The sequence below is a fragment of the Schistocerca gregaria genome, chromosome 7 (genome assembly GCF_023897955.1).
Source record: "Schistocerca gregaria isolate iqSchGreg1 chromosome 7, iqSchGreg1.2, whole genome shotgun sequence".
NCBI lineage: Eukaryota > Metazoa > Arthropoda > Insecta > Orthoptera > Acrididae > Schistocerca > Schistocerca gregaria.
The window spans coordinates 44,206,255-44,220,628 of NC_064926.1; the positions used below are offsets into that span (position 1 = coordinate 44,206,255).

At 44.9% G+C, this 14,374-nt stretch overlaps 1 long non-coding RNA gene across 1 annotated transcript in view; it reads right to left on the minus strand.

Moving 5' to 3' along the window:
* The window catches only part of LOC126281315 (uncharacterized), a 761,290-nt gene that overhangs the window by 721,941 nt on the left and 24,975 nt on the right, over positions 1-14,374 (minus strand). The gene's annotated exons all lie outside the window — the stretch shown is intronic.

The following is a 14,374-nucleotide window of genomic DNA, read 5'->3' on the forward strand; positions in this document are numbered from 1 at the left end:
AGTGTTTAAACTCAGAAGACTGTTCCTGGAGGCACTCTGTAGCAATTCTGGACGTTCGGGGTGTCGCGTTCTCCTACTGGAACTGCCCAAGACCGTCGGAATGCACCATGGACGTACAGACGAACAGACAGAATGCTTATGGACGGGTCACCTGTCAGAGTCGTATGCAGACGTGTCAGAGGCCCCATATCATTCCAACTGCATGCGCTCCGCACCATTGCAGAGCCTCAAAATGGTGCAAATGACTCGAAGCACAATGGGACTTGACATCTGAGGTCATCGGTCCGCTAGACTTAGAACTACTTAAACCTAACTAACCTAAGGACATCACACACATCCTTGCCCGAGGCAGCATTCGAACCTGCGACCGTAGCAGCAGTGTGGTTCCGGACTGAAGCGCCTAGAACCGCTCGTCCACAACGGGCGGCGCAGAGCGTCACCAGCTTGAACAGTCCCTGCTGACATCGGATGTTCATGGATTCATGAGGTTGTACCCATAGCCGTACACATCCAGCCACCCGATACAACTTGAAACGAAACTGATCCGACCAGGAAACATGTTTCCAGTCTTCAGCAGTACAATATCGGTGTTGACGGGCCCAGGCGAGGCGTAAAGCTTTGTGTTGTGCAGTCAGTGAGGGTACACGAGTGGGCCTTCGGCTCCGAAAACCCATATCGATTATGCTACGTTGAATGGTTCGCACGCTGACACTTGGATATGGCTCAGCATTGAAATCTGCAGCAATCTGCGGAAGGGTTGCACTTCTGTCACTTGGACGATTCCCTTTAGTTGTTGTTGGACCCGTTCTCGCAAGATCTTTTTCCAGCCGCAGCGATGTCGGAGATTTGATGTTTTACCGGATTTCTGATAATCACAGTACACTCGTGAAATGGTCGTACGGCAGAATCTCCACCTCATCGCCACCTCGGAGATGCTGTGTCCCACCGCTCGTGCGACGACTGTAACACCACGTTCAAACTCACTTAAATCTTGATAACCTGCCATTGTAGCAGCAGTAACCGACCTAACAAGTGCGCCAGACACTTGTCTTGTTTTATATAGGCGTTGCTGACCGCAGGGCCGTATTCTGCCTGTTCACATATATCTGCATTTGAATGCGCATGCCTGTAGCCGCTTTTTTTGACGCTTCAGTGTATTATCTCATCGAAATGCTAGAACTGATCTGTCAGCATATCGACTAACACAAAAGCGTTTAATTTCTCTGTGTGAAATGGCCTGATAGACGAACGCAGTTGTTGACCAATTAGCAGAGAGTAGTATCACGGAACGAATACCTAACCTTGTATGTTTGCCTTCACCATAATCAGACAATGGGCACCAGATGAATGGTACCGATTCTGGACAATCCCTCAAATGGAACCCGCAGTCCTTTCAGAAAAGAAACTTAAGTGCTATGTTACGGAAGTAACAGATCGTTGCTTTCCAAACGCTATACGCGTAAAGTGAAAGTAATGGGAGCGACCCATTTACTACTTTGGACAAGCTAGTGGTGCTTGATGTATGAAAGCTGGAAGCCACGTAACACTTCCGTAACAAAACAACACGGGCAGCTGCTTAAACAGCTTATGTCACGGCGACAGACAGTGGGAGCAGCAATTAGTTCCAGCCGTTGCAGACACGATGTGAACCGCAATGTTCAAGGACAACGTGAACCGAGCAAGAACAATACAACCTGCTTTCGTAATACTGGCTTCTTAGGGACGTACCGGACACCGACTGCTGCGCCTTCCAGTGACACGAGACAAGCGATTGGGAGCGGGCGGGAACTCCTCTAGCTATTGTTTCAGAGATAAATCGTCTTACCGTCGTCGTATTACGATCGGGATCCCTGAACATCGTACTGTGAGCGGTACTCACACGCACGGCGAAACATAACAGGAATGACAACAGAAACATTACAACGCACACTCAGTGACACTCACAAACGGGGACAACTAAATGAACTAATAGATCACATCTCCAAGACAGAACAAATGATTCCTTACAGGCATCGTAGCAGACGTTAAAGAGACGACTGGGGTAGTTCAACACCGACACAGAGTACATGACACAGGAAGAAGAGCGCGTAGACAAACAAATTTGTGAAAATAAAACATAGATAAAAACTGACAGAATCGTGGTCAGTTATCGTACCAGGCGTCACGTTAAATCTGTTACTGAAATAACATACATTTTTAACAGACAAGAATAAGAGTAAACAGACTATAAAACAAATGAAGAGATACCATACACAGCATGTGACGTTTACGCCACATGATTGCCCACATTCACTTTTTTTGATATATTATAATGCCCAGGTTTTTTTTTTAACGAAAGGCTGGCGAGTAGTGCATGTTCTTGGGTTTAACTGTCCACATCGGAAATGGCATACGTTCTGCGTACCAGAGACCTAAGAACGCCACCACGTTGGTATGGTAGAAGGCAGCTCTTGGCATGCAGATATCGATCGGTGTGTGTCGGCCTTTAACGAACACTATGGCCCAGAGTGCCATCTTGTTTTATGTAAACCATGACGTCCAAAAATGGAAACATTCCATGACTTTCAACTTCCATGGTAAATCATGTTCGCATGAAGACAGGTGAAATGGCGCAAAAGTCTGCTGAGAGCATCTACGTACCTCAGGAAGTACATTGGTTGCAAAGCTGAAGTTCTTAGTGCTGTATCCTCGAAATCATTATTCGCTCATAGTCGCCGGTTTATTTATGGAAGACTAGATACTTGCCAACACTTCCGGTTTTTCGAACAGTGTTTATAAAGAGGCATTTGAAATTAAGTCGGCAGACAATTTGAGAAATAGGGACGATGGGTTTCATCTTTGCAGGATGTGGAACCCTGTACGGCCCCGCAACAAAACAGGAGGTTCTTCAGTGTAGCCAGTCCGCGTGCCAAAGTACACTACTGGCCATTAAAAGAAGAAATGCAGATGATAAACGGGTATTCATTGGACAAATATGTTATACTAGAACTGACGTGTGATTACATTTTCACGCAATTTGGGTGCATAGAACCTGAGAACTCAGTACCCAGAACAACCACCTCTGGCCGTAATAACGGCCTTCATACGCCTGGGTATTGAATCAAACAGAGCTTGGATGGCGTGTACAGGTACAGCTGCCCATGCAGCTTCACCACGATACCACAGTCCATCAAGAGTAGTGACTGGCGTATTGTGACGAGCCAGTTGCTCGGCCACCATTCACCAGACGTTAGCAATTGGTGAAAGATCTGGAGATTGCGGTGGCCAGGACAGCAGTCGAACATTTTCTGTATCGAGAAACGCCTGTACAGGACCGGCAACATGAGGTCGTGCATTATCCTGCTGAAATGTAGGGTTTCGCAGGGATCGAATGAAGGGTAGAGCCACGCGTCGTAACACATCTGAAATGTTGCGTCCACTGTTCAAATTGCCGTCAATGCGAACAAGAGGGGACCGCGACGTGTAACCAATGGCACCCCATACCATCACCCGGGGTGATACGCCGGTATGGCGATGACGAATACACGCTTCCAATGTGCGTTCACCGCGATGTCGCCAAACACATCATGATGCTGTAAACAGAACCTGGATTCATCCGAAAAAATGAAGTTTTGCCATTCGTGCACCCAGGTTCGTCGTTGAGTACACCATCGCAGGCGCCCCTGTCTGTGATGCAGCGTCAAGGGTAACCTCAGCCATGGTCTCCGAGCTGGGAGTCCATGCTGCTGCAAACGTCGTCGAACTGTTCGCGCAGATGGTGGCTTTCTTGCAAACGTCCCCATCTGTTGACTCAGGGATCGAGACGTGGCTGAACGATCCGTTACAGCCATGCGGATAAGATGCTTGTCATCTCGACTGCTAGTCATACGAGGCCGTTGGGATCCAGCATGGCGTTCCGTATTATCCTCCTGAACCTACCGATTCCATATTCTGCTAACAGTCATTGGATCTCGACCAACGCGAGCAGCAATGTCGCGATACGATAAACCACAATTGCGATAGGCTACAATCCGACCTTTATCAAAGTCGGAAACGTGATGGTACGCATTTCTCCTCCTTACACGAGCCATCAGAACAACGTTTCACCAGGCAACGCCGGTCAACTGCTGTTTGTGTATGAGAAATCGGTTGGAAACTGTCATCATGGCAGAACGTTGTAGGTGTCGCCACCGGCGCCAACCTTGTGTGAATGCTCCGAAAAGCTAATAATTTGAATATCGCAGCATCTTCTTCCTGTCGGTTAAATTTCGCGTCTGTAGCACGTCATCTTCGTGGTGTAGCAATTTTAATGGCCAGTTGTGTACTTCTGCGAATTTTTCGGAATTGCCCGAGCAGTGCACCTCACTACCTGCACGTTATGTTGTTTTGACGACCAGCTAAAGGTGTACGAAGTCTGAAGTAGATCCGTGATCCCAACGTTGTGACGTAACCTTGTCAGACAGACTTACGGTTGTGCAGCTATGCTTACGATCGGATGGACTAGCCTAGTAAATAGGTTGACTGCTCGCAGTTACCCAGAAGTCCGGGTTCAAGTCCCGGCTTGGTACAAATTTTCAGTTGTCAGTACATGCTCACTCATAACAATGTCTGAGGAACTTTTGCCCCCGTAAAAGGACAGTCGAATACAAGGCATAACAGTGTTATGTTCAGTGGTAATTGTTCCAGGATAAGATGCAGATATAATAATTCCAATCGCAAAGCAACGCGAATTCTTTACAGACGAATGGAAAAACTAGTAGAAGCCAACCTCGGGGAAGATCAGTTTGGATTCCGCAGAAATATTGGAACATGTGAGGCAATACTGACCCTAAGAAGCTAGATTAAGGAAACGCAAACCTACGTTTCTACCATTTGTAGACTTAGAGAAAGTTTTTGACAATGTTGACTGGAATACTCTCTTTCAAATTCTGAAGGTGGCAAGGGTATAATACAGGGAGCGAAAAGCTATTTACAATTTGTACAGAAAGCAGATGGCAGTTATAAGAGTCGAGGGACATGAAAGGGAAGCAGTGGTTGGGAATTGAGTGAGACAGGGTTGTAGGCTCTCCCCGATGTTATTCAATCTGTATATTGAGCAACCAGTAAAGGAAACAAAAGAAAAATTCGGAGTAGGTATTAAAATCCACGGAGAAGAAATAAAAACTTTGAGGTTCGACGACGACATTGTAATTCTGTCAGAGACAGCAAAGGACATGGAAGAGCAGTTGAACGGAATGGACAATGTCTTGAAAGGAGGATATAAGATGAACATCAACAAAAGCAAAAAGAGGATAATGGAAGGTAGTCGAATTAAGTCGGGTGATGCTGAGGGAATTAGATTAGGAAATGAGACACTTAAAGAAGTAAAGGAGTTTTGCTACTTGGGGAGCAAAATAACTGATGATGGTCGAAGTAGAGAGGATATAAAATGTAGACTGGCAATGGCAAGGAAAGCGTTTCTTAAGAAGAGAAATTTGTTAACATCGAGTATAGATTTAAGTGTCAGGAAGTCGTATCTGAAAGTATTTGTATGGAGTGTAGCCATGTATGAAAGTGTAAAGTGGACGATAAATAGTTCGAACTAGAAGAGAATAGAAGCTTTCGAAATGTGGTGCTACTGAAGAATGCTGAAGATTAGATGGGTAGATCACATAAGTAATGAGGAGGTAATGAATAGAATTGGGGAGAAGAGAAGTTTGTGGCACAACTTGACTGGAGGAAGGGATCGGCTGGTAGGACATGTTCTGAGGCATCAGGGGATCAGCAATTTAGTATTGGAGGGCAGCGTGGAGGGTAAAAATCGTAGAGGAAGACCAAGAGATGAATACAGAAGGATGTAGGTTGCAGTAGGTACTGGGAGATGAAGAAGCTTGCACAGGATAGAGCACCATGGAGAGCTGCCTCAAACCAGTCTCAGGACTGAAGACCACAACAACAAGAACAGTATGCAGATGGACGTCTGCTGAGCACTTTCCCGTGAACGTTACAGTGGTCGGCGACGGCCACCGTCTTGCGCACCGCCTCGGCGTGGACAGCGGTGCTGTGATGTGGGTCAGGGCAGCCCGGCAGCGCAGCTGTGCCTTGCCGAGCCCTGCCGGTGGAGTACCTGCCTTCTGCACCGGCGCGCTGGCTGTCCGTTCGTGCCTCGCCGACGAAAGCGACACCCACAAACAAATTCTTTCACCTGCAGCGGCGAAATCGTTCCACGGTACTTCTTCCAGTCACATTCAAAATGAGCTGCTTTCGCTCATAGTCACGGTCATTCAGGCGGGGGACTCTTTCGTGGCAGAGCGATTTCCCGGTGTGCGCCGTTGCGTCAATATCCGTGCAGAACAGTCACTCGGTCATCCCGTCTCAGTAGAAGGTCACTTACCTACCGTCTTCCAGGGACTACAAAAATTTGATTTTAAGTATTTCGTTTAAGGGGGGTTTACTATCTTTCGGTTAAAAAAAATCGATTTTTTTTCAATTGCGTATTTGGATCCATAAAAGAGTTTAGAATCCATCCCTGAAACGGTTTTTCCGAATACCGAACAGAAACGTTTGTTGGGTTCGGCTGTTTGGGGAAGGAGACCAGACAGCGAAATCATCGGCCTCATTGGATTAGGGGAGAGAAGTCGGCCGTGCCCTTTCAAAGGTACCATCCAGGCATTTACCTGGAGCGATTTAGGGAAATCACGAAAAACCTAAATCATGTTGGCCGGACGCGGGATTGAACCGTCGTCCTCCCGAATGCGAGTCCAGTGTCTAACCACTGCGCCTCCTCGCTCGGTGGAAACGTTTGTTATTCGCGGTTGGACAAAAAATGAACCTGCCTGAATTCGGCCTTTTTCACGCACCAGTTATTTTCTTTCGGAGGATGAGTGATTGTACCGGTGCTTGGGAGGAAACAGACAAAATTCAAATGAAAGTTTGAACGCGTGTGTTTGGAAGTTAGCCCCCAAGCATTCTGGTGCGAATACTGTGGAGCTTGCGACTTTCCTGGCAGCGAGCAGCTTCAACGACAGGTAGTCAGCAATTCTGAAGACCATGACAACGATGGACGCCACCCTGGGGCTCTATTCGACGCAGTTCGCCAAGCTTTCGGACGACCACCGGATTCGAGCGGCCAAAACCGCTTGTCACCGGCCGTAAGAGCGGCTCTGGAGCAGCGCAGGATGGCCCAGATCGAGCAGAAAGCCCTCTATGAGGAAGAGGAAGGATTAGTTTATGGACCTGAAACAGCAGAGTGAACATAAGCTGCGTAGTATTGCATTTATATGTAGTCAAGACTTCAAACGCGTTTTTCTCGAAATGACCTTTTTTACCGCATGGTGTAGTAACTTCAAATCTACTGGATCGATTGGCATGATTCTTTGTTTCCAACGAAGCTAACTAAATTGTCTAGGAGTTGTACCACTTTCATTCCGATCCATAAACTATAAATATTTTCACTTGGCCGACGAAGTCTGTACTTAAGCGACGTACAATTCCTAAAGAATCTTGTATACTTCGCTAACGTCAACTCAATTTTGATTTCAGACGAGCCGGCCCACCTGTGACATACCGCGCGTAGAGGTCTACATCGAAATTTTGTTTCGTTCCGACGGCACATCCGCCTTAGCTCTTCGACATTTCCGGTAGAAAAAATTCCAGTTTTTAGAGGAAATATCAATAAACATTTTGACCACATTTGTTATTCATATCTACAACACATCCCTAGAAAAAAGTTGTCAATGAACGTGCTTTTTTCGGGTCAAAGGTAGTAAACCTCCCCTAATTAGTGAACAAATCTAAAATTTAAAATACTGCCGTGATCCATCAGTAATGAGTGTACTCTTCCGTTAAAGCTTTAACATAATAAGAGAAGAACTGAAGTTAAAAAATGTGTATGTCCCGAGGAAGCGTACATTGTGGCGAGCAAATTCCCCAGACTATATGCATGCAGTATTTGAGAAGTACAGCATACACAAACGTTGCACATAATTTCAAACCTCTTCCAAAAAAAAATTTTTTTAACTTTTTAACAGAGCGCAGATTGCCCGGATTATAGTCATGCAGTTTTTAATAAGGAGAGCACTTACAGACTCCAGATACATAATCTCAAACCTTTTACACATTTTTTCATTAGTCTTTGCGTGAATAATTGATAAGACCAACATAATTAGGGTTTCGCGTTTTCGTCCATAAAGCTTTTGCATGATTAACGTCAAATATTTAATACATTAACTTATTTGTTAAGTAATCAGGCGTTTGTAGCTGCTTTATACATGGAATTTAGATTCTTTAAAGAATACGCCAGTGAAAATTTTTTCTTACAACACTGTTTTAGTCTTTCGATCGAACGATCCATTCAACCTGCAAAATTTCGAATACGTGCGTCACTTAGTGAAAGAACAAACAGCATCTTATAGTTACACAGGATGATTCAAAACTCATCTACCAGGAGACAGTCTACTTTGGTGATTGACTAGTCCTGACTCATTGGGCAAAGTCGCACTCAGAGATATGACAGGAACTATCGTTCGAAGCGAAAAACTGTAGTAAACATGAGCTGTGAAATGCATACCTCAAGAGGTATGCATTTTACAGCTCATGTTTACTACAATATTTTGCACTTCTTCATCTTCGATACTGTGAATCAAATCTCTTCTACTGCAGCTCTTTGCTTTCCATATTCAGGAAGGAGATAGTATGGACCAAAACAAGAAAAAAAGTCCGGTAAAAATGTGCCCTAAAGTGCATAACTCAAAAGGTATGAGCACTTGTTCAGTCGAGAGATCTGTTTCACAGTCCTACAGTCGCAGGTTCGAATCCTGTCTCGGGCATGGATGTGTGTGATGTCCTTAGGTTAGTTAGGTTTAAGAAGTTCTAAGTTCTAGGGGACTGATGACCTCAGAAGTTAAGTCCCATAGTGCTCAGAGCCACTTGAACCATTTTATTTCACAGTAACGAAGATGAAGATCTAATAACTCTTAAGGTGTGCGCTTTAGAGCCCATATTTACTGGAGTTTTTTTGTTTTTTTTGGTCCGTACTACCTGCTCCCAACATACGCTAAGCAAAAAAAATTTTCAGTACGCGTGTTCTGTTTCATAGTAGCGAAGATGAAGAAGTGCTTATGCATTTTACAGTTCAAGTTTACTACAATTTTTTGCTTCCAATTATCATTCCTGTCATATATCTGAATACAACGTTGTGCTATGGGCCAAGACTATTGAATCACCGATGTAGACTTTGTCCTGTGGGACGTGACTTCTGAGTCACACTGTATATATTGTGATATTCTTTGACGTTATTTACGTGCTGAGGGGGACGACTCTGAAACGTTACGCTGTCCGTGCCGCGTTCCAGCCGTCTGGAAATGGAAGTTTAGACTTCAGGAGCTGCGCTGCCCCTGGCGCTTCGGATCTGTTCTGTTCCTGGGCGCCTTCTCAGTCTAGTCCACTGGGTGGTCGATAGTGCGACCTCTAGTTTCTGCTTTCGCAAGTTAATATTCGCCAACTTGGGGCGGCCGGCCAAATACGAACAGTCCCTTCGAGTCTAGCATTGTTCTCTGCAGCCCACCGGCACTGTTGTAACAGAGGACACAGCTCCATAGGAAACACAAGACGTTATCTAGGAAGGAGGCGACGCGGGACGTCGCTGAGTGAACAGAAGTTACCGTGGCTGTTTCACGGGTTAAGCTGTTAACTTTGTAATATACGTACAGACCATTAGACCGCAGTGCTTAAAGTAATCTGGAAAAAAGCGTAGATTTGAAGCCCCAAACTTCTAGATATCAGCACCTCAGTCATTGCGCTTCATCGTTCCGTTACGGCGTTAACGAACTGCGCGCCACATTGCAACTTCGGCCTACTATTGTCTTCCTGCCAATATTCCAATTCGCGCGTCACTGCGTCTTATTAGTCAAATGTTGCTCGGTTGACATTTGCAACGTTTTTATCGACAAGCTTCCTTCAAAACCGCGCCAATAGGAATGGTCGAGGACGCTAAACGGAAACCGTGAGAGAGAACGACTGTATCAGCTTCTGTGCCACTAGCCTTCTAGTTCTGTCATTCGCTCTATTTCGTAATATCTACATTAGTTTATTATTCGTTTATATTCTACCTATTCGTTTGACAGCAAATGTTACACGCTGTGATTTTCAGCGTGTTTTAACAACCAGAGAGCAGTGCTGCTTCTTTAACACTTTCGTGGTTGATACACGTAAATTGGTACACGTAAATTAAAGTAATACGCAGTTTCGTGCGTTCTGTCTAGTTCCGCCATCTACCGAGAAGCTTCTGCAACAGGCAGAAAGATACTACGGATCACAGAGCGCATATAGGCCTGCGGAAGGCTGCGAACGATCAAACGGCACAGCATGTGTTTATACAGGGCGATTCAGGAAAATATGCAAATATTTTAATATGTTATTCTACAAGTAAAACTAAAGAAAAAGGTTAATATAAACAAAAATGGTTCATATGGCTCTGAGCGCTATGGGACTTAACATCTATGGTCATCAGTCCCCTAGCACTTAGAACTACTTAGACCTAACTAACCTAAGGACAACACACAACACCCAGCCATCACGAGGCAGAGAAAATACCTGACCCCGCCGGGAAACGAACCCGGGAAGCGAAGACGCTACCGCTAATATAAACATAGGTCCGCAAATGTTTAGTTGTGGAGTTACAGCTAATAAAAGATTTTGCCTTAAATTTAGCAACTTCGCTAATATGAATCCATAGAAAAATTATTCGAGGTTAAAGTAAAACACGATTTCCATTTATTTTCTTGTTATTGATCTGGTGAATCTAATAAAACATTTCCCAGACGTGTATCTGCAGTAGTAGTTTTCCAGAACATCCAGATAAGCAAATAAGTATTTTCGTAAAATTTTTAATTTATTAACTACTTGGCCCAATTTTTTTTTAATTCCACACAATTGCACAACGTTTTCAACAGAAGTTGTAGAGAATTTAATTTTGGAAAAATGATAGTAATAACGTTAACTGAAACTGTATGAATGTGTTATATAATCTGCTTTTATTAATACCATAGCACACGTTAATTCGTGTAAAATCGAATAAAAACAAAGCAGTGTTAGGGAAGTTGTACAATGTACATACAATTTCACGAACCATTTACAATAAATGCGCAAAAATGTCTACACCGAGTTCAATGCATTTAGTTGCACGTGTATGAATAGATTTTGTTGCTCATTTCAGTTTCACAGGATAGTTCTTAATTTCGTCTATTGCATTCATAATGCGAGCAAGCATTGCCTTACGTGTATTGACTTTGTCCTCATAAAGGTGGTTTCACTTAAATAAAGTGTTGTTATTACGTTCTTTCACTGACCAATACTAGAAAGTAACTCGTTTCAAGGTTAGGAAACCACTGAAACAACTCCCTAACGGTCGCCAACAATGACATAAACGTTTCTACATTCTTAATGGAAAGTAAACAGATCAAAAATCATCTTTGATTCTCTAGATGTTCTGGAAAACTACTGCATATAAACGTCTGGTAGGTTTTTATTAGATTCACCAGACCAATAACGCCAAAATAAAAGGAAATCGTGCTTCATTTTAACTTCGTACAGTTTTGCGATGGCTTCATGTTAGCGAAGTTGCTAAATTTCAGGCAAAATCTTTTATTAGTCGTAATTCTGTAACTACATATTTGCGATCCTATGTTTATATGACGTTTCTTATGTAGTTTTACTTACAACATATTAAAATATTTGCATTTCTTCGCAAATCATCCTGTAGCTGACACAATGCATTTGTTTCATCGAAATTAGTTCAAATCACCATCTTCTCACTCCTAAGAATGTCTGTACCCATGGCCCGCATCTCGCGGTCGTGCGGTAGCGTTCTCGCTTCCCACGCCCGGGCTCCCGGGTTCGATTCCCGGCGGGGTCAGGGATTTTCTCTGCCTCGTGATGGCTGGGTGTTGTGTGATGTCCTAAGGTTAGTTAGGTTAAAGTAGGTCTAAGTTCTAGGGGACTGATGACCATAGATGTTAAGTCTCATAGTGCTCAGAGCCATTTAACTACCCATGCAGTCACATTAATGTGTACACCGCCTGTGGATATGTAAATGTCGTGTGACTAGGGCCTTCCGGCGGGTAGACCGTCTGCGTGGAGGAAGACTTTCGGGATTTCGCCACTTCGGCGACTTGCGCGTCGATGGGGATGAAATGATGATGAGAAGCACAACACAACACCCAGTCCCTGAGCGGAGAAAATCTCCGACCCAGCCGGGAATCGAACGCGGGCCCTTTGAATTGACATTGTGTCACGCTGACCAGTCTGCCACCGGGGGCGGACACCGCCTATGATTGGCAGCACTAGCAGTGGAGGATACACAGGGTGTTACAAAAAGGTACGGCCAAACTTTCAGGAAACATTTCTCACACACAAAGAAATAAAATATGTCATGTGGACATGTGTCCGGAAATACTTACTTTCAATGTTAGAGCTCATTTTATTACTTCTCTTCAAATCACATTAATCATGGAATGGAAACACACAGCAACAGAACGTACCAGCGTGACTACAAACACCTTGTTACAGGAAATGTTCAAAATGTCCTCTGTTAGGGAGGATATATGCATCCACCCTCCGTCGCATGGAATCCCTGATGCGCAGATGGAGCCCTGGAGAATGGCGTACTGTATCACAGCCGTCCACAATACGGGCAGGAAGAGTCTCCACATTTGGTACCGTGGTTGCGTAGACGAGAGCTTTCAAAATCACCCATAAATGAAAGTGAAGAGGGTTGAGGTCAGGAGAGCGTGGAGGCCATGGAATTCGTCCGCATTTTCCAATCCATCGGTCACCGAATCTGTTGTTGAGAAGCGTACGAACACTTCGACTGAAATGTGCAGGAGCTCCATCGTGCATGAACCACATGTTGTGTCGTACTTGTAAAGGCACATGTTCTAGCAGCACAGGTAGAGTATCCCGTATGAAATCATGATAATGTGCTCCACTGAGCGTAGGTGGAAGAACATGGGGCCCAATCAAGACACCACCAACAATGCCTGCCCAAACGTTCACAGAAAATCTGTGTTCATGGCGTGATTGCACAATTGCGTGCGGATTCTCGCCAGCCCACACATGTTGATTGTGAAAATTTACAATTTGATCACGTTGGAATGAAACCTCATCCGTAAAGAGAACATTTGCACTGAAATGAGGATTGACACATTTTTGGATGAACCATTCGCAGAAGTGTACCTGTGGAGGCCAATCAGCTGCTGATAGTGCCTGCACACGCTGTACACGGTACGGAAACAACTGGTTCTCCCGTAGCACTCTCCGTACAGTGACGTGGTCAACGTTACCTTTTACAGCAGCAACTTCCCTGATGTTGACATTAGGGTTATCGTCAACTGCACGAAGCATTGCCTCGTCCATTGCAGGCTTCCTCGTCGTTCTACGTCTTCCCCAGTCGCGAGTCATATGCTGGAATGTTCCGTGCTCCGTAAGGCGCCGATCAATTGCTTCGAACGTCTTCCTGTCGGGACACCTTCGTTCTGGAAATCTGTCTCGATACAAACGTACCGCGCCACGGCTATTGCCCCGTGTTAATCCATATAACAAATGGGCATCTGACAACTCCGCATTTGTAAACATTTCACTGACTGCAAAACCACGTTCGTGATTAATACTAACCTGTTGATGCTACGTACTGATGTGCTTGATGCTAGTACTGTAGAGCAATGAGTCGCATGTCAACACAAGCACCGAAGTCAACATTACCTTCCTTCAATTGGGCCAACTGGCGGTGAATCGAGGAAGTACACTACATACTGACGAAACTAAAATGAGTTGTAACATGGAAATTAAGCGTTTCCGGACACATGTCCACATAACATGTTTTCTTTATTTGTGTGTGAGGGATGTTTCCTGAAAATTTGGCGTACCTTTTTGTAACACCCTGTATAAGACGCGGAAAAACAGTGCGGCCATTGTCGTAATGCAGGAACGGGGTTATTTATCTGACGTCCAACAGGACATGATAGCTTTGTTACAGGACATGTTCAAAATGTCCTTCGGTTTCGGGCCAAGCATTTCCGAAAGGACGAAGTTGGTAAACTGTTCACTTAGCGCCGCAGTTAAAGTACACCGTGCATTGCAAAATGGCGCTATCCAAAACCGGCAGTGAGGTAACTGTGTTGTGTTACAGCACACGCCGTAGGTGACACGGGCGAAGGACGGCTGCGGAAATGTGTATGGGCGAACAGATGTGCAACTGTTGAGCAACTGACCGCCCAGACGAAGCAAGGCGCTACCAGCAGAGTCTTCTCAACGACCGTCCAGCGAACATTGCTGCGTATGGAGCTCTGCGGCAGGCGCGCGGTTCAGGCACGCACGATGACTGCCGTTCATTTTCGTGTGAGTAGACGTCCACTGAGCG